The sequence below is a fragment of the Staurois parvus genome, unplaced genomic scaffold (assembly GCF_062004578.1).
Source record: "Staurois parvus isolate SC_StPar_1 unplaced genomic scaffold, SC_StPar_1.0 ptg000578l, whole genome shotgun sequence".
Lineage (NCBI taxonomy): Eukaryota > Metazoa > Chordata > Amphibia > Anura > Ranidae > Staurois > Staurois parvus.
In genome coordinates this window covers 262,902-286,949 of record NW_028318374.1, presented here as the reverse complement: position 1 = coordinate 286,949, position 24,048 = coordinate 262,902, and positions in this window count along the sequence as shown.

Sequence of the window (24,048 nt, the reverse complement as noted above, 5' to 3'; positions counted from 1 at the left end):
CAAGGCGTGATATAATAAGGGAGTGAATGAGTTGCTTAGTGGTTTCCGGGGTTAGGAACGGGCGTATCTTGGAGATATTGCGGAGGTGAAGTCTATATGAGTTTGTCAGTGATTGGACCCGGGGCTGAAAGGACACATTGGAGTCTAGGATTACACCTAGTAACCTGGCGTGAGGGATGGGGCTGATGGTAGTGTTGTTGATCTTGATGTAATGTTTACAATGTAGCATTGAACATCACTACAACGTACCACAGTTTATACAAGTGGCAAACCCCATAACCATTATACCACACTTTGCTATTAGATATTTCATTCAATGGTTCCAGAAAATATCATTGGACCTAATGTCAGTTTAACCGCAAGATTGTTCTGTGGCCCTTTCATCTGTAGCTGTCAATCAATGTCAAATCAATGTAAAGGTGGTCTGCACAGACTACCCCATACAACCTGGATCATGCCTAGAGGGTGTCTAGGACCAGGCTACCCATATCAAACTATCTTGTGTTTGAGGATTGCCAAGTAGCGATGGGAACTCAAAAAGGGAAATTCTTGTACTACTTGTTTTCCAGGGATTGCAGATATATTTATAGAAAGATCCTACAACAACATAATTATAATGGAACAACCTACAAGAAATAACGTGTTTTACTGCCTCTCAGTGATAAAACCACACTTCCAAACAATTCATGGAAACATACTCTGGCCTTATGTACAAATATTCTATTGTAACGACTTGAGAAGGATGCTGCAGATAAAAACACTGAACAGTTGTGTATAGCTATTGGGAACCGGCATAGACTTGGAAAGAACAGACGTAATGTTCTCTGATCAGCACAGATGGCAGACCCGCGAGAGATTGCCGGCAGAGAGCTCCCAGTCTACACATTCTTCTCAAATATAAAATCCTCTCTGCTGCCATTTCTCCCTTACAGGGATCATTATCCTATTCCCTTATAAAATATTGAAACTCAATTTTGTACTTCTTAATGAACCAATGTTAAAGTAGAGAAGGGGAAAAAAGTTCTTAAACCGTCCACCAATAAACTATTCACATTCTTATAACTTGCAGCACTGGGGTCCTGAGCAATGCGACTGTCTTTGGCATTGGTGCACATGCACAAAAATCCTCAGTGTATACGCAATATGCGTCAATCACTAGTCTGCCCTGGCATTAGATATCATGCATCACATCTGCCTTTAGATATAGTTATATAGCAGGGGCGGACTGACAACTCATGGGGCCCCCGGGCAATAGGGGATCATGGGGCCCTTGTGTCCTTGTCCAAACTCAAAAAAGCCTATGAAATAGGTACCAGGGGCATCTCATGGGGCCCCCTACTGACCCCGGGCCCTCGGACAGTGCCCGAGTTTCCAAATGGTCAGTCCGCCCCTGTTACATAGTTAGTCTGGCTGAAAAAAAAGACAAAAGTCCATCCAGTTCAACCATAAGAAAAAAAAAGTTATAATCCTACATCCACAGATGATCCAGAGGAAGGAAAAAAAACACAGCAAAGCATGATCCAATTTGCCCCTGCAGGGGAAAAATTCCTTCCTGATCCCCCGAGAGGTAAATGGATATTTACTGGATCAACTTTACCTATAAATGTTAGTACATACAATTTTGAGGAAAAGCTTTTGGGGAATGTCCCCTTCTTCAAGGTCTAAGCAGTAGTACTGCCTGGACCTTGAAGAAGGGGACATTCCCCGAAAGCTTGTCCTCAAAATTGTATGTTAGTGCAAATAAAAAAAGTATCACGGACAGTACTCAATTGTTTCTGACCTTATTGTAAGGGATTTGGTCATAACCTTGGTTACCGCCTAACACCCATTCCCAAACTGGACGATTGGTCATTGTTCTCAGGAGACACCCCTTTGAGATGATAGAAAAAGAGTGACAGCCAGGAGAAAAAGGAGCTCTCCTTTAACATCGACCAGGAGCCATCTAAGAGACTTGAGAGCAAAGGCAACCTTTCGGTCGGACACTTGGACTCTGCTCAAACCAAGGACTTTTGCAAGTATTCTGCCTTCTGAACTCCTTTCTTTTATTTCTCTGTTGTTTTATTGCTCTCTTTATATCTTTGTTACATCTTTTTCTGTAAATATTTTAATTGCACCATTTTGACCTTTTTAGTAATAAATCCTATTTTCTGAAAAGTGTTGAACTGTCTCTAAAGCTTTTAATGCAAACTAAAAAATCCCTGTCTCTGAAGAGTGCTACTGTATGTAATAATCCTCTGAATACATCTGTCTGTGGTGACAGTGTGTGTTACAGACGCTTATACTAATATCATAGTGTTACTGCTAAGATTTGTGAGTTTCATCCTTCTCTGTAAAAAGGCAGTGGTGGCAGTGTGAAGGGTTAATTGTGTAATTAACCTGACCCGTAAAAATCGCTCTCAGGCTGCTGGCACATAGATTGTGGCCCCACGAGCTGGAGAATCTTTGTGCAGGGCGCAGCTGATAGTGGCTGATTGTTATGCAAGTGACAGCGCGGTGCGAGATCGGCTGGTCCTTCAGTCACAAGTTGGGGAGAAGGGCTGGGGTCTGACGCCGTGCACCGTCACAAGAGCCACTGAAGATGTGAGGGACAAAGCTGCGAGAGAGGCAGGAGGAGCCCAAGCCACAGTCACTGATGTCCGCAGTTGTATCAGGCACCAGAGGTTTACTGTTGTAACCCATCTTCTGTATGAACTCAAAGGCCTAAAGTCACTATGACAAGCCTGGGTTCACACAGGAGCTGTGTGGGAAACTGCAATCAATTCGAAAAGGAATCACACTACATTCCTGGTCAAGTTGCATGCAATTCTTTGCAGTGCAATTTGAGCCTATTCATTTTGTATGGACTCCAAGGTATAGGTTCTTGGTATTAGTGAGTACATTACCGAAAGTATTGGTTCTCATACTCGCTGGTTAAAAAAACGGTATCGGTGCAACCCTATTGCCAATGCATGTTATTGACTGCAAGAAGCTAAAGTGATCTTGGGTCTCTAGCCTTTTCCAAAACTTGTTTTCCATAGTATATTTTGGCTACCACTTCATACAATTGTTTGAACCGTGGGTGAGCTTGTAAGAGTGAAAGTCTTTTAGAAATGTCATCCTTGGAACTTTTGACAGAAGCTTGAAAGGAAACAGGTATAGATGAATCAGAGTAACTTGCCAGCCACAGGTGTGATAATTACTAGAGGATCGCAAACATGAAACACATAACTACAACTGTGTTGGAAATATCTACAAATATATGTTGCGCTCCTAAATACTTCTCAATAAATAATAATTAAATTATTACCATTAAATTAGTTCAAATTATGATACAAATAACTAATAAAAGTGTATAAATACCAAAAAATATTTAAATAGTTTCAACTAATCAATCTCCTCCAAATATATATCAAAATAATTCCACATGAAATACTCCTCTAGAAAAATATTTTACCAAGTGCTCATAAATCATCTAGTGACATGATGTACTTATTAATACCCTCAATTTCATTTATATTCATAATACCCTCATTTAAAATAATAAAAATAGTAAACCAATTAATAACCCTCAACTAAAATGCATTTAAATGATCCCCCATAAATAAAAATAACCAAATGCTCATAAATAATTAATAGTGATTAGTATGAATCCAAATATCATCAAAATAATAGTCCCATTGAATAAACAATACTTTATATATAGTGACTTGGTGCTTGTTGTTCTTCAATTTGTGACTTGTGTGAATCCTTCAAATAGTGAAGATGTGCGCTCACCTCCTTTGATGCCTGCAATTAGGCTATACACGCTTTCGGTTCACTTTCCCTGGAACCTGCTAGACATATACTTTTGCTGGTGAAATAGGGAGATCCTTCCTTTAGGAGTAATGGATGTATCCTCTGGTGGCTGATTATCCCCTCAGGGATTACACACTCCTTTTGTTATCTCAGACCTCCTAATTATCCTCTCCTTGTATTACTCCGCATGCAGGAAGAAATAGAGGACATAGTGCTTTACCTTTTAAAACTTTTTATTCCCACCATCCAAGTATTAAACTCACATTACACAGGTTTAAGTAACGCAATATCCCATTGGAAATCCTCTGCTGGCCTCTGAGTCATACACCTGCCGTCTATCGTGTTGTGCGGCTCCTCTCCGAGTGATGACGTAGCCCTTCCCCTACGCGTTATGCCTCCAATCACGTGGCTTCATCAGGGGGTTGTGATCAATTTAATGGTAATAATTTAATTATTATTTATTGAGAAGTATTTAGGAGCGCAACATATATTTGTTGAAAGAAAACAGACTTTCTTGTCAGTGGTATAAACTCCAAGAGTTCACATTCCTATTCCATCCTCTCTCTTTCCATTTTGAAGTTCCACATCAGTTCCATAATCTTAAGATCAATGGTCCGGGGTGTAACTACAAACCACAGAGACCCCCAACAGCATTTAAATGGACCACCACTGTGTGGCAGAAATCTCACTTGGTATTTTTTACTCCTAATAAAAAGCTATTTTATCCCTGGTGGTCTGTATTGCACACACACACTCTCCGGCCACTTTATTAGGCACACTGGTTCAATTGCTTGGTAACACAAACTGCTAACAGCCAATCACATGGCAGCAACGCAATACATTTAGGGATCTAGATGTGGTAAAGATGACTTGCTAAATTTCAAATCGAGCATTAGAAAGGGGATTTAAGTGACTTTGAACATGGCATGGTTGTTGGTGTCTGACCGGCTGGTCTGAGTATTTCAAGAAACTGCTGATCTACTGGGATTTTCACGCAGAATCATCTCTACGGTTTACAGAAAATGGTCCAAAAAAGAGATCATATCCAGTGAGTGGCAGTTGTGTGGACATGCCTTGCTCATGTCAGAGGTCAGAGGAGAATGAGCAGACTGGTTGCTGCGACATTCAGATGGTAGGGTCAGAATTTGGCATAAACAACATGAAAGCATGGATCCATCCTGCCTTGTATCAATGGTTCAGGCTGGTGGTGTCATGGTGTGGTGGATCCATCCTGCCTTGTATCAATGGTTCAGGCTGGTGGTGGTGGTGTCATGGTGTGGAGGATCCATCCTGCCTTGTATCAATGGTTCAGGCTGGTGGTGGTGGTGGTGTCATGGTGTGGTGGATCCATCCTGCCTTGTATCAATGGTTCAGGCTGGTGGTGGTGGTGTCATGGTGTGGTGGATCCATCCTGCCTTGTATCAATGGTTCAGGCTGGTGGTGGTGGTGTCATGGTGTGGTGGATCCATCCTGCCTTGTATCAATGGTTCAGGCTGGTGGTGGTGGTGTCATGGTGTGGAGGATCCATCCTGCCTTGTATCAATGGTTCAGGCTGGTGGTGGAGGTGTAATAATGTGGGGAAGATTTTCTTGGCACTAGCAAGGTGGACCACTACTCTTATTTTCACACCTTTCAAATATAATGAAAGAAGGTTTGCATTTCGGTGACCACATTTTTTTTCCTGGTCCTTTATAAATTACATTCAATCTGCCTCTTTCATTAAAAGCACTAAAATTATGTTTCTGATACAAAATATGGGAAAATGACTGCATGAGCTCATAAAATAAATGCTTTTTCAGTGTTCTGTGTTTTTGTATTGCCTTTTGGTTCACATCTATATTTTTTAGTGCATTCTGCAGAAGCATACTACAGTCCATTTAACATAGTTTCCTATGGATCCAAATCACATCTGAGCATTTTTAGACTGTGCATTTTTTTTAAAGGGCCAGGGACTTTTTTTCCTGCAGCAGATTGCATTTTGCATGCAATAGAAGTAAAAAAACCCACACCAAAAACACAAGTGTTGCGTTTTTGATGCGTTTCATTTTTTTTGGCCAACAGGAAAGTATGACAGTTCTGTTCATGTAGGACGACTTTGATGCTACTTTACACTCTTTGGCAAGCAAGTGGCATCAAAGTAGCATTAAAGTTGCACCACATGAACAGAACTGTCATACTTTCCTATTAGCCCAAGAAATGTGTCCTTAGACGCATAAAGGTTTCTGCACTACTTTGATGAGGCTTTGATGCTGCTTGAGTGCCAAAGCATGTAAATAAAGTCACACCAAAGTCGCACTACATGAACAGAGCTGTCACACTTTCCTATTAGCCAAAAAACCCAACTAAAATGCAAAGTGCGTTCAAACATGCAAAATGCGCAAGACAACTCATCAACCACAACCTGCATAGATGTGAACCTAGCCTTACTGTGGAGCTACAAAAATGGGCAAACAGAATAAAAGTTGAAAAAAGTTTACATACAACTGGTATTAAAAAAACTAAACTGATTATGGTTTATTATGGGTGCATTCACACCTGAGCGATTTTCTGCGTAGCCTCCATGGTGGTATTCCCGAGTGTAGCTCGGGGTAAAGTTTCAGCACCACAAGCGGTAACCCCGAGCTACACTCGGGAATACACTGCAGTGTTGCTCCGGGATCTCTTCTTCACTTACCTTGTCCTGCACTCCCGCGATGTCCCTCCTGCAGTGTCCCCTGTAATGTCCTCCGGCCGATGCCGGCATCTGTCATCTGGGTTCCGTCCCCTGCAAGCGTCGGGAAGTACGGGGGGACGGAGCGGCGGGAAATTTGAAAATGACAAAAAGTGACATTCACTAAATTCACTAAAATCACATAGTAAAACATTCCTGTATCAAAGCATTTCACATACATTTTGTCCCGAGTGCTTTGTCCTGCGCCCTGCCTGCATTTTTACTGTTCTTTCTGCCTGGAAACTGAGAAACGTCCATGGCATCCAAAAAGCGTCCCTTTAGGTCAAAAGCGGGTTTAGATCAGCTAGAGAACAGCGATAGTAAATCAGAACCACTTGCAGAATTGAGTGATAATGATTCGTGGGAGAAATTCGTCATCAGACACTGAAAACGATTTTGCGACTTTGCTCAGTGATGTGCAAACTTGGCGCTATATTTCAAAATTCAGTGTTTTTGGTTTGATTATATTATTGAATTAAATGTATTATTATTATATTATTATTTTTTATGATTATTTATTAAATTATAATTTATGATTTCGTGTTTCAAATTTTATCATACCCGGGATGTTTACTAGACTCTTGTTCGGACAGATTTCAGTGAGTTATTCCTAAAAATTACAGGCCTACAATAAATAAAATACATATTTCCATGCAAAAAAATGTACCGCTTTGAGCACAGAAAACATAATCAGACCGCTAGGAGGGTTAAAGCTTGTAGCTCTAAAACGCTCAACAAGCCAAATCCCATTCATTTCAATGGCCCCTGTTCTCATATGAGCGTTCTGTCACCTGAAGCAAAACGCTTGTTGCTAAAAAAGTACATGAGCTTCTTTCTGGCAGATTACAAGCATTTTTGATCCCATAGACTTCAATAGAAAACCCTGAAAATGTGTGACCTGAGAGTTTTATGAGTGTTTTGTCACACATTTTTTGCTCAAACCACAGCTCTCCACCCCTAATTTCCTCCACCTCTCCTCCTTCTAGTGCTTTCTATTGGCTAAACAAAAATGCCTGAACCTGTAAAACATTTGTAATGTGATTCTAAGACGCTTGTAACACAATTCTAAAATCGCTCAAAAACTCTTAAATAAAAACGCCAGGAAATCGCTACACTCAGATGTGATTGCAGTGTTAGGGGTAAGAGGGGGTTAAAAGGCAATACTTTTTATTTTTATATTTATTTTGTATTTTTATTGAATTTAATAAAGTAAACAGTTCAAAATACAATATAACAATACTGTTAAAATGCCATTACCAAGCCCTGCAAATGCCACTTGTAGCAGTCAGTTATGCAGTAGCATTTAACCACTTGACCTCTGGAAGGTTTTCCCCCCTTCATGAACAAGACATTTTTTGCTATTTAGCACTGAGCTAATTTAACTGGCAATTGCACAATCATGCAACACTGTACCCAAATGACATTTATATTATTTGTTTCACATTTCATTTTTTGATCACCACTGGGGTTTTTATTTATCATATAAATTTAAAAAAAACTAATTGTGAAAAAAACTATATTTTCTATTTTCTGTTATAAAACATATCCATTAAAAAAAAGCTGAGAATCAACTTTCTTCATAAATGTATTTTGCTACATGTCTTCGGTAAAATAAAATCCAAATAAGTGCATATTATTTGGTCTGTGTGAAAGATAGCGCCTGCAAAACATGGTGTATATATATTGTATGTGAAAATTGATCTGTCCTGATGTACTGACATCCTAAATTCTTGGGGTCCTAAAATGCCTCAGGAACACAAATACCCCCCAAATGACCTCTTTTGAGAATGTAGACAGTCTGAGGTATTTAATAAAAGACATGGCAAGTTTTTTCAAGTTGTAATTATTTTGTCAAAATGTTTTGGAAAATGAAGAAATAAAATGTTTTAATTCACAATTCTTTTTTTTTTTTTTACATGCTGTCACCAGTGCTGTACATCATCATCACACTTACTCTCTGCCTACTGTAATCATACTGCGGACAGGCGGCACAAGCAGGCTGGATCATGTACATGTAGTACATGTACATGATCCAGCCTGCTTGTGCCGCCTGTCCGCAGTATGATTACAGTAGGCAGAGAGTAAGTGGCTAAAGCCACTGCTGAGCCAAGGGCAGGACCTGGCCCTTCGTGTGCATCCAACAGCCATCACTACAGGTAATCTCTGGCTGTGCAGACAGCTGAAAATAGCTGTGGCTGCTGGTGTCCTGTCATTATAGTGAACAGGGCCAGCAGCTGCACCTAGCCACTTACAGCCCCAGCGGGAATCTGAAGATCCCTGCTGCTACAATTCTCACCAGCCTAACTCGCCGGTGTGAATGTAGCCGTAACCCACAGGTGATGGGAGCAGCTAGAAGACTGAGAAGACTTGTTCCAGAACAGCTAAGAGTCTGAAAAGACTTGTTCCAGAGCAGCTAGGAGTCTGAGGAGACCTGCTCCAGAGCAGCTAGGAGTCTGAGGAGACCTGCTCCAGAGCAGCTAGGAGTCTGAGGAGACCTGCTCCAGAGCAGCTAGGAGTCTGAGGAGACCTGCTCCAGAGCAGCTAGGAGTCTGAGGAGACCTGCTCCAGAGCAGCTAGGAGTCTGAGGAGACCTGCTCCAGAGCAGCTAGGAGTCTGAGGAGACCTGCTCCAGAGCAGCTAGGAGTCTGAGAAGACTTGTTCCAGAACAGCTAGGAGTCTGAGAAGACTTGTTCCAGAGCAGCTAGGAGTCTGAGAAGACCTGCTCCAGAGCAGCTAGGAGTCTGAGAAGACTTGTTCCAGAACAGCTAGGAGTCTGAGAAGACTTGTTCCAGAGCAGCTAGGAGTCTGAGAAGACTTGTTCCAGAGCAGCTAGGAGTCTGAGGAGACCTGCTCCAGAGCAGCTAGGAGTCTGAGAAGACTTGTTCCAGAGCAGCTAGGAGTCTGCGGAGACCTGCTCCAGAGCAGCTAGGAGTCTGAGGACACTTTTTCCAGAGCAGCTAGGAGTCTGAGGACACTTGTTCCAGAGCAGCTAGGAGTCTGAGGAGACTCACAGGTGACAAATGAAGCTGGAAGACTGCCTAACAGACTATCAGTTAGACTGCTGGGTCATGCCATGTCTCTGGATTCCCGTTTGACAGCCAACCCTACTCTGTATAAGAAAGACACTATCAAAATGTACAGCTCTGTGTTAGCATGGGTCAGAGTGCTAGCGGCCCCCCTGCCTCACCCGTCCTGCTGTCCAACAGCGAGTCCGTGAGTGTGTGGAGCCGGAGGTGGCGGTGGAGAGTCACTGGTAGGGAGAAAAAATTATGGATAAGAATGGAAAAATGGTGTATTCAACCACTGAGATCGCTAAAATGTTCCAACAATATTATAGCAATCTATATGAAATTAAATTAAAAAAACAAGAGTTGGTAGAAGAAAGGAAAAGTAAAATACAGGCATATTTAAAAGAAGCGGGATTGCCTAGACTAGAAGAAGAGAAATTAGCAGCCCTGGATAAACCTATTACGCAGGAAGAAATGTATGCAGCTCTTAAAGGTACAGCAACAGGAAAGAGCCCCAGACCAGATGGATATACGCTGAGATATTATAGAAAATGTAATGAATTACTTACCTAAGATGTGTGTATACATGAATGCTCTGGGTGAGTCATTACAGGCATACATTACAATTTTACAGAAAGAAGGGAAAGATCTGTCCCAATGTGCTAGCTACAGGCCCATATCGCTATTAAATATACATACCAAATTATATGCAAAGGTACCAGCAAATAGAATGAAGGAGTTGATGCCAGAATGGATTCATACTCCTTGCTTTTGCAAAAAAGTAAGAAAGAAAATCAATCGGTGATTGTTTTATCAATTGATGCCAAGAAAGCTTTTGATAGGGTAAATTTGGGATTTATGTTTGATACATTGGAAGTCTTAGGTATTGGACCTAAGATGATGGAATGGATTAAAGCGTTAAACAGTTCCCTAACTGCCGCAGTCAAGGTAAATGGCATGATGTCACAATTTTTTAAAATGCATAATGGAACTAGACAAGGATGCCCACTCCCTCCATTACTCTATGTGATATTATTGGAATTGTTATTGGTGACCGTTCGAGGGAATGCAGACGTAAAAGGAATTGGGATAGGGGATGTAGAGCATAAAGAAAAGGCGTTTGCAGACGACATGCTGTTTTACATGGTGAATCCCAGAGTAACCTTACCCAATTTAATGAAAACTTTAAAATACTATGGAGATTTATCAAATTTGAAAATCAGTCCCATGAAATCAGAGATACTAAATATTAATATAAATAAATATTAATGTCTCAAAGACAGAAAAAACAGGTCTTACAGGAAGCTTTTCCTTTCATATGGAGGGAGAAGGAAATTAGTTATTTAGGTGTAAAATGAATCCCCGTTGATATGAATATTTATCAGGCCAATTATATCCCATTAATAAATGAACTGAAGGAGGAACTGAATAAAATAACCAATGGAACAATCTCATGGATTGGCCGTATAAATTTGGTAAAAATGATAATAGTCCCTAAGGAATTGTATAATTTCCAGATGCTCCCAATATACCTATTAACAGGGGCAGACTGACAACTCATGGGGCCCCCAGGCAACAGGGGATCATGGGGCCCCTGTGTCCTTGCCCAAACTCAAAAAAGCCTATGAAAAAGGTACCAGGGGCATCTCATAGGGCCCCCTACTGACCCCAGGCTCTCGGGCAGTGCCCGAGTTTCCAAATGGTCAGTCCGCCCCTGCCTATTAAAGTCATTTTTTGAGATAATAAAAAAGATGATATTAAAATATATATGGGCAAATAAAAGACCAAGAGTCAGATATGACATATTGTGTAGGGATAAAATTAATGGGGGTTTGAACCTACCAGATTTCAAAAGATACTACTACTTGCTCTCACAAATAGCAGACTGGATTTATAATTTACGGGGGAAAAGCTGGGTAAAGATGGAATGCGCACTTATTGAGACACAGTTTAATAAGATTATTTGGATTCCACAACAGTTTAGAAAATTATCAAATAATACAAGCACTTTAACATGTAATGTTTTTAGGATTTGGGATAGAATTCACACACAAGAGGGATGGGAATATAATTCACCATTAATACTGCTGTGGGGAACATAACGTTTCCCCCCAGGAAATGAGAAGGTGGCAGGTAACTGGATAAGAGATAGAAATGCACGCGTAAAGGATATGGATAAAGGGGAATTGAGCACTTATATAGTTAAAAGATAAGAAGGAAATATTTTATGTATTAGACAAGTGGAGATATTTTCAATTAAGACACTTTGTCACAACTCTCCCGCAGCCACTGAGGACAAGGGAAGAGATGAACCCATTCGAGCAACTCTTCAATACAGACACAATGAGAAAACATCTGACCTCTCATATATAAATTTCTTACTGCTATGTCTGGAGTTGTCTCTCCAGCGTTCTTAGAAAAGTGGGAAAAGGAATTAGGAACAAAACTGAATGATAAAGAAAAAAATTGAATATTTAAGATGATAGATGGCACTGTGGATATGAACACAATAGAAATGAATTATAAATGTTTAGCTAGGTGGTATGTGACACTGATTGTGGCTCATAAACAACAGATAGAGAATTCACCTCTATGCTGGAGAGGATGTGGAATGGAAGGTACAATGGCACATATCTGGTGGGAGTGCCCAAAAATACAGCAATATTGGGAGGGAATAATGCAACAAATACAGGAAATATCTGGGATTAGCGTGTCCAAGGACCCCTGGGTGTGCTTCTGTCATAATACGGTTCTCACGGAGAAACAATATAAGAGTTCAATGATTTTTCATATGATTATCGTGGCAAAGGGACTGATTCCTAAGTTTTGGCAGGCTCAGGAAGCTCCTAAAGTTATGGATTGGATAAGTAGAGTGGAATTTATTTATAGGATGGAGGAGTTATATTACGGGGTGAGGATAAAGTTGATAAATTTAGGAGTATCTGAGATAGATACTTTAAAACATCAAGGAGATATTCAGAACTGATTAATATAAATATCAGAAAGGAAGGATAAAGGAAGGGGGAAATAAGAGAGGTGGAATAAAATAGAAATGTGGAACAGGAAGAAAGAGGTGTGGAAATAGCAGGTGACCACTGCTAAGGGGAGGGGAGGGGTGGTTGGAGGGAGGGGACTGGGTAAATGTTTACATATATATATGTTGATTTGGAGAATATATGTTTGAGTAAATGGAAATTGTTATATTTATACTGTTAATAAAATTATTAAAATTAAAAGAAAAAAAAAAAGAAAAACACTATCAGCAAGTCTTGATCCACAGAGCACAACCCTACTGTCCAAGTGACCTTCACGATATGCAGAATTCAGTGGGAAAGCCATGTAATAGGTAGACCTGGTGGTCCAGCTGGTCTTGTCCCAGGGTCCCAACAGTATAGCAGTACTTCTGCCATTGCAGTAGTTAGTTTCTCTGCTGCTGGAATTACTTATACGGGAGTATCAGTTTTCCATTTTTCATTCATCTTTTGATGCAGAGTTCTACCCATCCCACCAAGAGTCCTGCAAAGCATTTTACATACATTATTATGCATATCACGTTTAAGTAACTTCAATTTAAGATAATCAGAGTAGAGGATGAAAACACTGTAAGGACAAATTGTCTATTACTTTGTTGGCTCTCACTACAGTTAGATATCTCCTGAATGGCAGTCCACTTGGCAGACTTGCTACCCTCGATGCCTGCTCAGCTCCATTGTACTCTCCAAGATAAAGCGACTAATCTCCCATGAGCAGATAAACGGCTGAAAATTTAGCCAGGCAATAATAGTCCAAGTGATGCTTCTTCCTTCTATATCTCTTCCTCTGGATGTATTCCATCTGATCTAGAAAAAAAATGCTCAAGTCATCTGATACAGTAATGGTCAATTGTGTGAGGTTGTACATTATAAGAGACATACACAGAACACAATTTGGTTTCTTTGGTAAGGCAATATAAAAAACAGAGATGATATGAAAAGTGAAAATAGATATTAGATGAGCATTTGCCATGTTAGGTTAGGATCTCATGTCTATGTGGAGGCATCTGTCAGTTTTAAACTGAGAAAGCAATAGCACTTTTCAGAAGACTTTGTCCAATCATTCCTGTTTCCCCCCTGAGATAACAGATAAGAGCAGGAGGACTGGCTATTCTTTTCTATTCTAACCCACTTCCATTGCTTAAAATTGAACTCCAAATAATTTTCTCCAAGCAATTTTGTTTTTTTGCCATGTAAAAAAAAATAACAAACATAAATATTCCCAATTTCCACTTTCCCACGCTGCACTCCCTGACATCTTCCTTGGTCCAGCTCCGTTGGTCCTTCTTGGGCCGAAAGACAGTCATGTAATTCTGTATATTTTCAGTGAGTCTGAGCAGTCCTCTACATGCCTCCTAGGGAGTGTCATCACACAGGCTGGACTCATTGTACTCCAGGACAGAGCAGAACTCATATGTTTGTAATGCCCTCCAGGTTAGTAAGATAGCCTGTTTGTTGTTTTATTTTTTAGGAAGAGGCTAAGTAGTAGGGGATGAGTAAGTCTATGAGTGAAGTAGAGAGTTCACCTCGGGACAGGCTGGGAGGCTCTAACAGGTCAGGGCTTCTGGAGCCTGAGAGTTTTCTGGAGGAGGGGTGGAGGAGGGGAAGAAGCCCAGATCTGCATGTCTGAGGGGCCCTGGCCAATCCCCTGGCAGGAGGCTGGGCATGGTTTCAGGGCAAACCTCAAAAATGACAGAGCCTGTGCACAGTCAGTTCAGTGTCGGGTGGAGGATGGAGTAAGAGGCTGGAGTGTGGAGCCTGGAAGTGAGAGGCTGGAGTGTGGAGCCTGGAAGTGAGAGGCTGGAGTGTGGAGCCTGGGAGGGGGCCCAGGAAAGGTGGGGGGGGGGTTGGAATGCTCCTAATTGAGAGACTATTTGGTCCACATATATACATAGTTATGAGCAACACAGTGGCTAAATAGTTAGCACTTCCACCTGGCAGTACTAGGGTTGTCGGTTCAAATCCAAATCATGGCACCACCTGCCTGGAGTTTGCATGTTGTGCCTGTGTGGGTTTCCTCCCACAATCCAAAGACATGCTGGTAGGTTAATTGGCTCCTGTCTAAATTGGTCCTAGTATGTGTATGTATGAATGTGAGTTAGGGACCTTAGATTGTACATGCCTTGAGGGTTAGGGACTGATGTGAATGTACAATATATATGTAAAGCACTGCATAAATTGATGGCACTATATACAGACTTGTAATAATAATAAATAATAGTTGCTAAGGTGTTTGTCCACAAGTTTGCAGTTCTTTGGGCATCCCATACAACCCCATCCAAGTTTCAAACCCCTTAATAAAATCACAAAACCAAGGACTGTTTGCTAACTCTGAGTGCAAAGTGTGGAAGAAAATGCATGTTGAGTGGTTGTGCAGAGCTTTAAAGGGATGCAAAAAACTCAGCAACTCCTAAAGGGTGTCAGGGCAGGAGCTGAGGAACGGACAGGCAGGCCTAACAATGTAACGCACTGGCTGACGACAACCACCACCCACAGACCGAAGTCCCTCAGGGCGCGGAGTCTAAGTCCCAGGCTGCCCTTCACCAGGGCCCCTGATGGTGGGGATGGACTTGACGCAGCCAGGAACCAGGTCGCGGCCCCCGAGACACCTCAGCTGCGGTAATATCCGCCGCCAATGGCGTGTAGCTGGTGGAAGAGACAAAAGAGTAGTCAGACAGGCCGGGGTCAACAACAACAGGACAAAACAGTACAGGACAGCAGACGAGAATCACAGGTCACGAGCCGGGTTCAGCAACAGAGGGTCAGATCAAAGGAGAATACAAAGAATAGTCAAGTCACAAGCCGAATCAGAATACCAGGAGAGTCACGAGAGTCAGAACAGAGTAATAGTAACACCAAGACACAAGACACAAGTGCAAAGAGCATGTGCGGGCCACAGGCTTATATGTCATTAGCCACACCCCTCTGGGGGGTGGACCTCAGAGACCTGAAGGCATAAAAAGGATTCCCACCATGCACAGCAGAATCCAAGATGGACGCCAGCACATGGAGTAACATAACCTCAAGGAAAAGGTAGGACCTTGACAAAGGGGTAGTGCTACATGTTATCACATGTCCACCACTCAGTCCTGGAAGAATATTCAAGAACTGCTGGAGATAGAAGAGGCAGCTGACATGATGTCCGTGGCTAGAAGACTGCAGGGAAAAAAAAGTATGCATATGTTTTTCTTTTTTAATAAAATAAATACCAAGGGGAGAGGCAGATGATGGAGGGGTGGGTATATCCTGGAGATCCTTTTTAAAGGTTTAGTCTACCTTCTGCAAGAAATAGTAAATGCACCAACATTGATTTAATAGAAAATGTGCATTTACTAATGTAGCCAGGTGCTTGGCTAAGAATGGAGAGTGAGAGAAACACTGGCTGCAGCTGCTCTCTGTTGCTGCTGCCCTCAAGTCCTAAACTGGTTAAGGGCGAATTCACATTGCAAAGTCTGCTGTGCTAAGGGGCATTGTGGTGTGTGTGTGGGGGGGGGGGGGTTTGTACCAGCTTTATTTGAATTGTACAAAATGAACACTTCATTCACTGCAATGTCAGGTAGTGCAATGTGCTGTGCTGCCTGATATCGCGGTGCAATTTGGCCTGATGTTCTGCAATAAAATGCAGCAAGTATGCATTTTACTGCAGCATGCTGCAGCACAGTTCTAGGCTGCATTGCAGTGTGAATGGGACTCATAGGAAACAATTGTTTCCTGTATGTTCCTGCGGCAACAGACATTTTACAATGCGGTAAAATGTCTGCCACCGCCAGGGGCGGACTGACAACTCATGGGGCCCCCGGGCAATAGGGGATCATGGGGCCCCTGTGTCCTTTCCCAAACTCAAAAAAGCCTATGAAAAAGGTACAGGGGCATCTCATGGGGCCCCCTACTGACCCCGGGCCCTCGGGCAGTGCCCGCGTTTCTAAATGGTCAGTCCGCCCCTGGCCACCGCATATGTTTTGAATTGGCCCTAACAACTATATCAACAAGAAGAGGGAGCTTCTGAGCAGGAAGAGTTCAATAAACTGAGTCAGGAAGCACTGCACTGTGGGAACTGTAGTCCAGAGGAGAAACTCTACTGTAATCAAGAGCTTTTGAAATGCATTTCCCAGAGAGAGATTGCCACGAGGAGGGGAAAGAGCTGCATTTTCTCAGGCTGTACAGGACACAGGAAGGAGCCTGGATAGTGCACATCACTGTCCAGTGTGCAACACCACTGCTGTACAATGGCCCTACGCGTTTTCTCATCCGACGTCCTCCAGGATCATAAGGAGCGTATGCTCCTGGAGGATGTCGGATGGCGAAATGCGTAGGGCAGGGCCTCGGAGGTGAAGTCACTATGTATGGATGAGCTGCCGATGTCGAACTGTGACTGGAGCAAACCTATGACCAACATTATTGTATGTGTTATATACTAGTTTCGGCTGTGACACTTTTCAATGTGAATAAATCTGACGTTTTTAACTTAATACAATGTCTGGATGGTTTTAAGCTATGTAGATTCCTCTTTCTTTCCTTTATGATCCCAATTGAGTGCATGAAGATTCAAATTAAGGAGTTGCAATAGTCAGTGTGTGCTTATGCAGATCGTTGCCCCCAGAGCCAAAGCGCTTTTAGCTGGTTTATAACTTTACCACCATGATTGTGGATTTCACGTGGGTGTTGGGCTATACAAGACAGAAAGTCTAATGATTACAAGAATTTCTGAAGAATATTTATTTATGATATCACTACATATGTTTATGGCATTTATTTATTTATGTATTCACATAGATATTGAGTCACCATTTTTGCATGCTATAATTTAGTGCACTACTGTAGTTTTTTTCTTTATTTGCACCAATATAGATGAAATTTTCTCTGATACACTAAGAGGTATATTATTAGTGAGGAGCACTGTCTTAATTGAATAATTATCCCATAATAACTAAGTGTGACCAGATGGTGAGCTGCAATATTGTTGGGACTGGTGGGCTGCTGCTGTGGGTATTTACTATCTGCTGTTAGAGAGACTGAGCCCTTTAGGAACTGACCATACCTCCATCTAGTAGCCTTATTGCTATCTAAAGGCTTGACTGGGACTATTCTCATGTGCACCAATGGTATAACTGGGCCCCAACACTGATCGGCTGAAGAGATGGGCCTAAAGACTTTCACTTTGCAGTTTTTACACAGAGACCTTCACCTATTGGTTATGCTAAGAGGTATCTATCAAGGGACATTGCACCATAACCCGAGTCATTCTCCTAGAGTTCACTCTAGACTAGTTATGGTTACTAGTTATTATTCACATTGCGGTTAATGCTTACAGTATATTATTATTATACAGGATTTATATAGCGCCAACAGTTTGTGCAGCGCTTTACAATATAAGGGAGAAAGTACAATTACATTACATTTCAGTACAGAAGGAATAGGAGGGCCCGGCTCATGGAGCTTACAATCTAAAGGAAGGGAGAAGTGATACAAAAAGGTGATAGCTGCGGGGGATGATCTGGTGGAGGTGATTCAAGTACAGTTCTTAGGTGGAGGTGGGGTAGGCTTCCCTGAAGAAGTGAGTTTTCAAAGATCGCCTAAAGGCAGACAGGGTGGGGGCTGACCGGACATGCTGTGGTAGGGAGTTGCAGAGGCTCTGGAGAAGTCCTAGAGGCGAGCGTGGGAGGAGGTGATGAGGGAGCTAGAGAGGAAGATATCTTGGGAGGAGCGGAGTGGGCGATTTGGCCGATATCTGTGGATGAGGTCGGTGATGTAGCTAGGGGCAGTGTTGTGGATGGCTTTGTAAGCTGTGGTTAGTATATTGAATTTTATACGTAAACAGTATATGCACTGTTTATTGCTGACTTTGCAAATTCCCAGTCTAGTGGTACAGAACTCTAAACTACCTTGGCATAGCAAATATACTGTCTAGCGAACTTTGTCTGAGCCTACCTTCTGTATGCTCATTTATGCTCAAACCACCATTTATTCTAACTTGTACCATGACATTCAGGAGTTTATTTACCAATATTTGGTCCTGTGGCTATTTCCTAGTACTAATTCTCTGTCAAGTTAAAGGTGTCTATACTTGTGTTCCTAGAAGTGTTTGCAGTAACTTCAATCATTCAATCATATGTGCTGAGGTTGTTCTTGAAATCAAGGCACAGAGAGCCCAAATTACCAAGCGGCTCCTGCGGGGATAGTGCTGCACTAAATTTATGCATTTCAGCATATGGAGTATTGCAACCATGATCAGTGCATCAGGGGCAATATACAGGTTCTATCAATGTTTACTCCAGCCTCACACCATACAGAAGTACAGACCTGGCTGCAGGAAGTACAACAGATCTACAGGGCATTGAGAGAGATCCGCCAGGGAGCTCTCTATCAAAGATGGGTTCGGGCATGTTTGGATCCTAGTTCAAATCCACTTGCACTTGTCCAGTCTTCTGCAGCCCATAATGACTCTATGGGTGGCTACATCTGATCCCTTTTGTTTAGCTCTGGAAAAACATCTGCCTGCCAACTGAGCTGCATGGAGCTTCCAATCAGGTCTGCTTGAGATGCTGACAGGCGGACCCAATTGGAAAGCCTGTGTGAAAGGAGCCAATAAAACTTTGTGAATGAGGAAAATAATGCATTATGGCCACTAGATGGTGCTGAGTATCACAGGAAAAACGTAAGCTCCTCAGCTCCATCTAGTGGCCATAATGAGATATTTTCCGCATTTAAGCTATTTTTTGTTTGGTCTATGAATAACATTCAATCAGCATTGAATAGACTGTGAACATTCGATTATGCCAAGTTGCACAGAACAAATTTACATGCCGTTTCAATAGACCCTCATACGTACAAAGCTGTTCATAACACTGCCCCAAACTACATCACCGACCTGATATCCATCTACCACCCAAAACGCACGCTCCGCTCCTCACAAGACCTCCTACTCTCCAGTTCCCTGGTCTCCTCCTCCCATTCCCGTCTCCAGGACTTCTTCAGGGCTTCCCCCATCCTCTGGAACTCACTACTCCAATCCATCAGATTGTCACCTACCCTCCTCACCTTTAGGCGCACCCTGAAAACCCATCTCTCAAAAAAGCCTACCGAGCCCTCACCTAATTGCTGATCTCCTCCGCTCTTCCCACCACTCCATCCCCCACAGCTAATTCCTCCTGTACCACTCTCCCCTCCCTCCTAGATTGTAAGCTCCAAGGAGCAGGGCCCTCGAACCCCTCGTGTATTGTATTGTTACTGTACTGTCTCCCAATATAATGTACAGCGCTGAGCAAACTATTGGCACTATATAAATACTGTATAATAGTAATAATAATAATACTGTAGTTACTGCTCCGTAAGCAGTTATTTTGCCAATTGGTGCACAGAAAAAAATTGGTTCATGGTAAGCAAGTCAGATGTTTTTTCTTGTTTTATTTGGCAGAAAGTGATATAAAATAGAAGACAGCAGAGAACAGCATTCAGCACAGTTACAGATCAGTAAAGACCCCCCACTTTCCTCCGTCCAACTCTGGATATATAAACACTTCCATTTTATAGAGCTTATTTCGCCTGCCATGCCCTTGCAGTTTATTATCTCTGATTAATCTCTGTATATACAGAATTTTCCAGGTTTTAAGTTTTATGATACATCTGTCTTCCTTTTTTAATGACAGTTGTTGATGGATTTTATTCAGCACAGACATGAATGTTTTGAGTGGTGAAATGAAGCAAAGTTATCAATTGAAGTAACAGTCTGCTGTCATAACTACATATGAAGAACCCACATTTAAAGTGGCCCTAACATCAGATGCATTATTTCAAAAAGCATGCATGCTGTGAAATGTGTACATTTTACACTTATTGATTACATTTATTACTCACAATACTTTTCCTGACAATGTCTTAATCTGCTTTCCTCTCCAGAAGGACAATACCAATTTTGTTCAGGCATCATTCAGAGTCAGCTCATGTGAAGACTGTGATTGAGCTCTGCAGTCACCTTTGCAGCAGTTGTTTTCTTATTCCGAGTCACAATCCTGCGTAATGTCCTTTTGTCTCTTTCGGTCAGTTGACCATATTGACCGTGCTTATGCTTAGCAAACAATGTTTTCCCGGAAACTGTATAAACCGTCATTATCTTTCATCCTGAACCTCACGACACGGCAAATAAATTGACAACTTCAGTCACAGCTAAGCGGCACCAACAATTTGTCCTCTTTTGAAGCTCAGTGAGCTCTGACATGACTCCATATTACTAGCAGTGCATGCAGTGAATGAGGAAAGTGAGGCTTCCCACCTGTTAGCTAGGTGTCCCATCACACAGCAGAAGCAAAAGAATGTTACATCACTTCTGCTTTCAACGCGAAACATGTCATCACTTTTACAACTGCAAATCAATTTTTGGTCTAACCCCTGTATGTAAATCATATGACAGCTATGTAGAAATCTACAAATCACATTTGTCAGCAAAATATGGGGGTAAGTAAAAGTGGTTGTAAAATCATACATATACCCAGGGAAGTGACGGGCCTCAGGTGATACACCGAGATGAAACAAACCCTCCTGCATAAGTTGTGCCTTCAACCTTCTCTCCACTACAGTCTCTTAACCACTTGCCCTCTTGAGGATTTTCCCCCCCTTCCTGACCAGGCCATTTTTTGCGATACGGTAATGTGTTCATTTAATTGACAATTGCACGCCACACCCAAATTAAATTTACGGCCTTTTTTTTCCCATGATATGAGCTTTCTTTTGGTGGTATTTGATCGCCAGTGCGTTTTTTAATTTTTGCACTATAAAAAAAAGTACTGACAATCTTGAAAAAAAACAATATTTTTAACGTTTTGCTATTAAACATGCCCAGTAAAAAATTTTAAAACATCTAATTTCATCATAAATTTGCACCAAAATGTATTCTGCTACATGTCTTTGCCAACCCAAATATGTGTAAATTAATTGGTTTCCATGAAAGTTATAGCATTTACAAATGGCGGTATATATACTGGGATTTTTTTATTTATTTTATTTTTACTAGTAATGACAGTGATCAGTGATTTATAGAGGGACTGCGGCGGAAATTCTGACACTGGGGGGAACTGACTTGGTGTCACTGACATCCCCAGTGACACCAATACAGTGATCAGTGCTAAAAAAAGCACTGACACTGTACTAATGGCACTGGGCAGGAAGGGGTTAACATGAGGGGCGATCAAAGGGTTAACTGTGTGCAGGGAGTGTTTTACTATGGGGTGGTGTCTGTGTGCTTCACTGTAATCGCACTGCTGTGGATGGTTGTACTGTGAACAGCCATCCAGAGCAGTGTGCCCGTGCTGACAGGGAGGAAAACTGTTAGTAAACAAAACTGTTCTCCTCCCTGTTTGGAAATCACCGGGCGCCGGCAAGTAATTACCGTCCGGGACAGCCGTGGCCGCGAATGGCGGCGCAGGTAGGGTGTGCACGCAGCTCGCACGCGTCCCCTACCCAGAAATGCAAAATTTTATATATATATATATATACATATACACATACACACACACACATACACGTGATCAGGGGCGGACTGACCATTTGGAAACTCGGGCACTGCCTGAGGGCCCGGGGTCAGTAGGGGGCCCCAAGAGATGTCCCTGGTACCTTTTTCATAGGCTTTTTTGAGTTTAGGCAAGGATACATGGGCCCCATGATCCCCTATTGCCCGGGGGCCCCATGAGTTGTCAGTCCGCCCCTGTACATGATTTTGCACACCCGTGCCGCCCTGTAGCAGTATTTCTGCTATAGGGCAGGCGGGAAGCGGTTAAAACACACATTTTACACAGCATCTCCGAGCTCCAGAAGGCAGGAGGTGGGATCTGTCATCACACGCTGCACAAATATAGGAGAGAGTTGAGTGTAATATGAGACCTGGGTAGAAAGAAAGGATACACCCCTTCTAAACAATCTCATAAAGAAACATGCACAGCTGGGACTGTCAATCACTCTCTGTGTACTGGGGGTTGGGCTTTCTCCTGGGATTCTGTGGTGTTGACATAACCTACCACACATGACTCATGCAGACAGCAGAGAGAAGAGAGGGCAGACGGAAATCACACTAAGTGCTTTGGATTACAGCAAGCACACACTATAGAAGGATATGCTTTGTTCATTTCTCATTTCAGAGGTTTGCAACTGCTTTAACTAAGTAGGAATAAATTACTTACTGGTAATAGTAAAGGAAACTGTCCACGGAATGTTCACAAAAGAGATCCCTTTGGTGCATACATTAATATACCATAAATAATATAACTGTAAGTATAATAAATCATTAATTATTGGGCATTCAAGAAATCAGTGAAGAAAAAAATCCTTCTTCAGGAACATGCATATTAGTAAATCATTAAAATAAGTTGACATCACAGTATGTTCCAAAGAAGGACTGATCATGAATGATGTAACTGTGCTCAAAGTCCCAAAGAACGGTTCTTGAACAATTGAGAAACAGATAGAGACAAGACAACCTTTGGAGAAGTATATGTTAATGAAGTATAAACGCAATGTACTGGCCAGGAATTCAAAATTATAACAGCTGTAAAATAGGATAGTTTTCACAGGGTGAATATATCTTGCGGCAACCAGGGACGTTGAAGATAAGACCATGGAAATGGAGGAGACCATACAAATGGAGAGGATCCAGAAGACATAATTCAAATGGTAATAGTTATGATGTATCAAGAGGTGCAGCAAACAAAAGTCACTTGTCTCAAATCCCCACAATATGAGATAAGGGGGTCATTCAAGAGGGTTATGCTCTGAATCATGCTGAAACCTCAATGTCATATGACATATCCATCTCCAGTACTCCAGCATAGATCTTTATACAAGAAAAGTATATTGCTAGAGATGAGCATGACAAACTAATTTGTTTCATTTCAGATTAATTTGTTAAAGCGGAGTTCCACTCAACCTATCAAACAATAAAAGTCAGCAGCTACAAAAACTGTAGCTGCAGACTTAAAAAACAGACACTTACCGCGGTGTGTCCCCTGCAGCCCGTTTCACCGGCCGTCCTGTATTTCAGGAGGCCGGCATCTTCAGTGTGGGCACCCGGCTGTGATAGCTTTCGGCTTCACAGCTGGGTACCCACTGCGCATGCGCGAGTAGCACTGCGCTTCGCGAATGATCCTGTAGTCTTCTGGGACCTGTCACATGTCCCAAAAGACTACAGGGAGGGAGGGAAGGAGGACACCTTCCGTTTCCGATCACCTAGGCGATCGGACCGGAAGTGGGAGCAGGTACCTGTCAAATTCGGGTACCCACTCCCCCCCCGCTCCCCAAAGGTGCCAATCCTTAATGGGGAGTGGGGGAGCAGTCCTTAAAGCGGAACTTCCCCTTTTGGGTGGAGTTCCGCTTTAATTTTGTTTATTCAAATTCATCATGTTTGTGGAATTCGTTTCATATATTCAGAATTTGTTTAGTGTATTTGGATTAGTTTCATATATTAGAAATTTGTGTTGTATATTCAGATTAGTTTTGTAACATCGGCTAGTCCAACGCACAAAGAGAAATGGAATGAGAT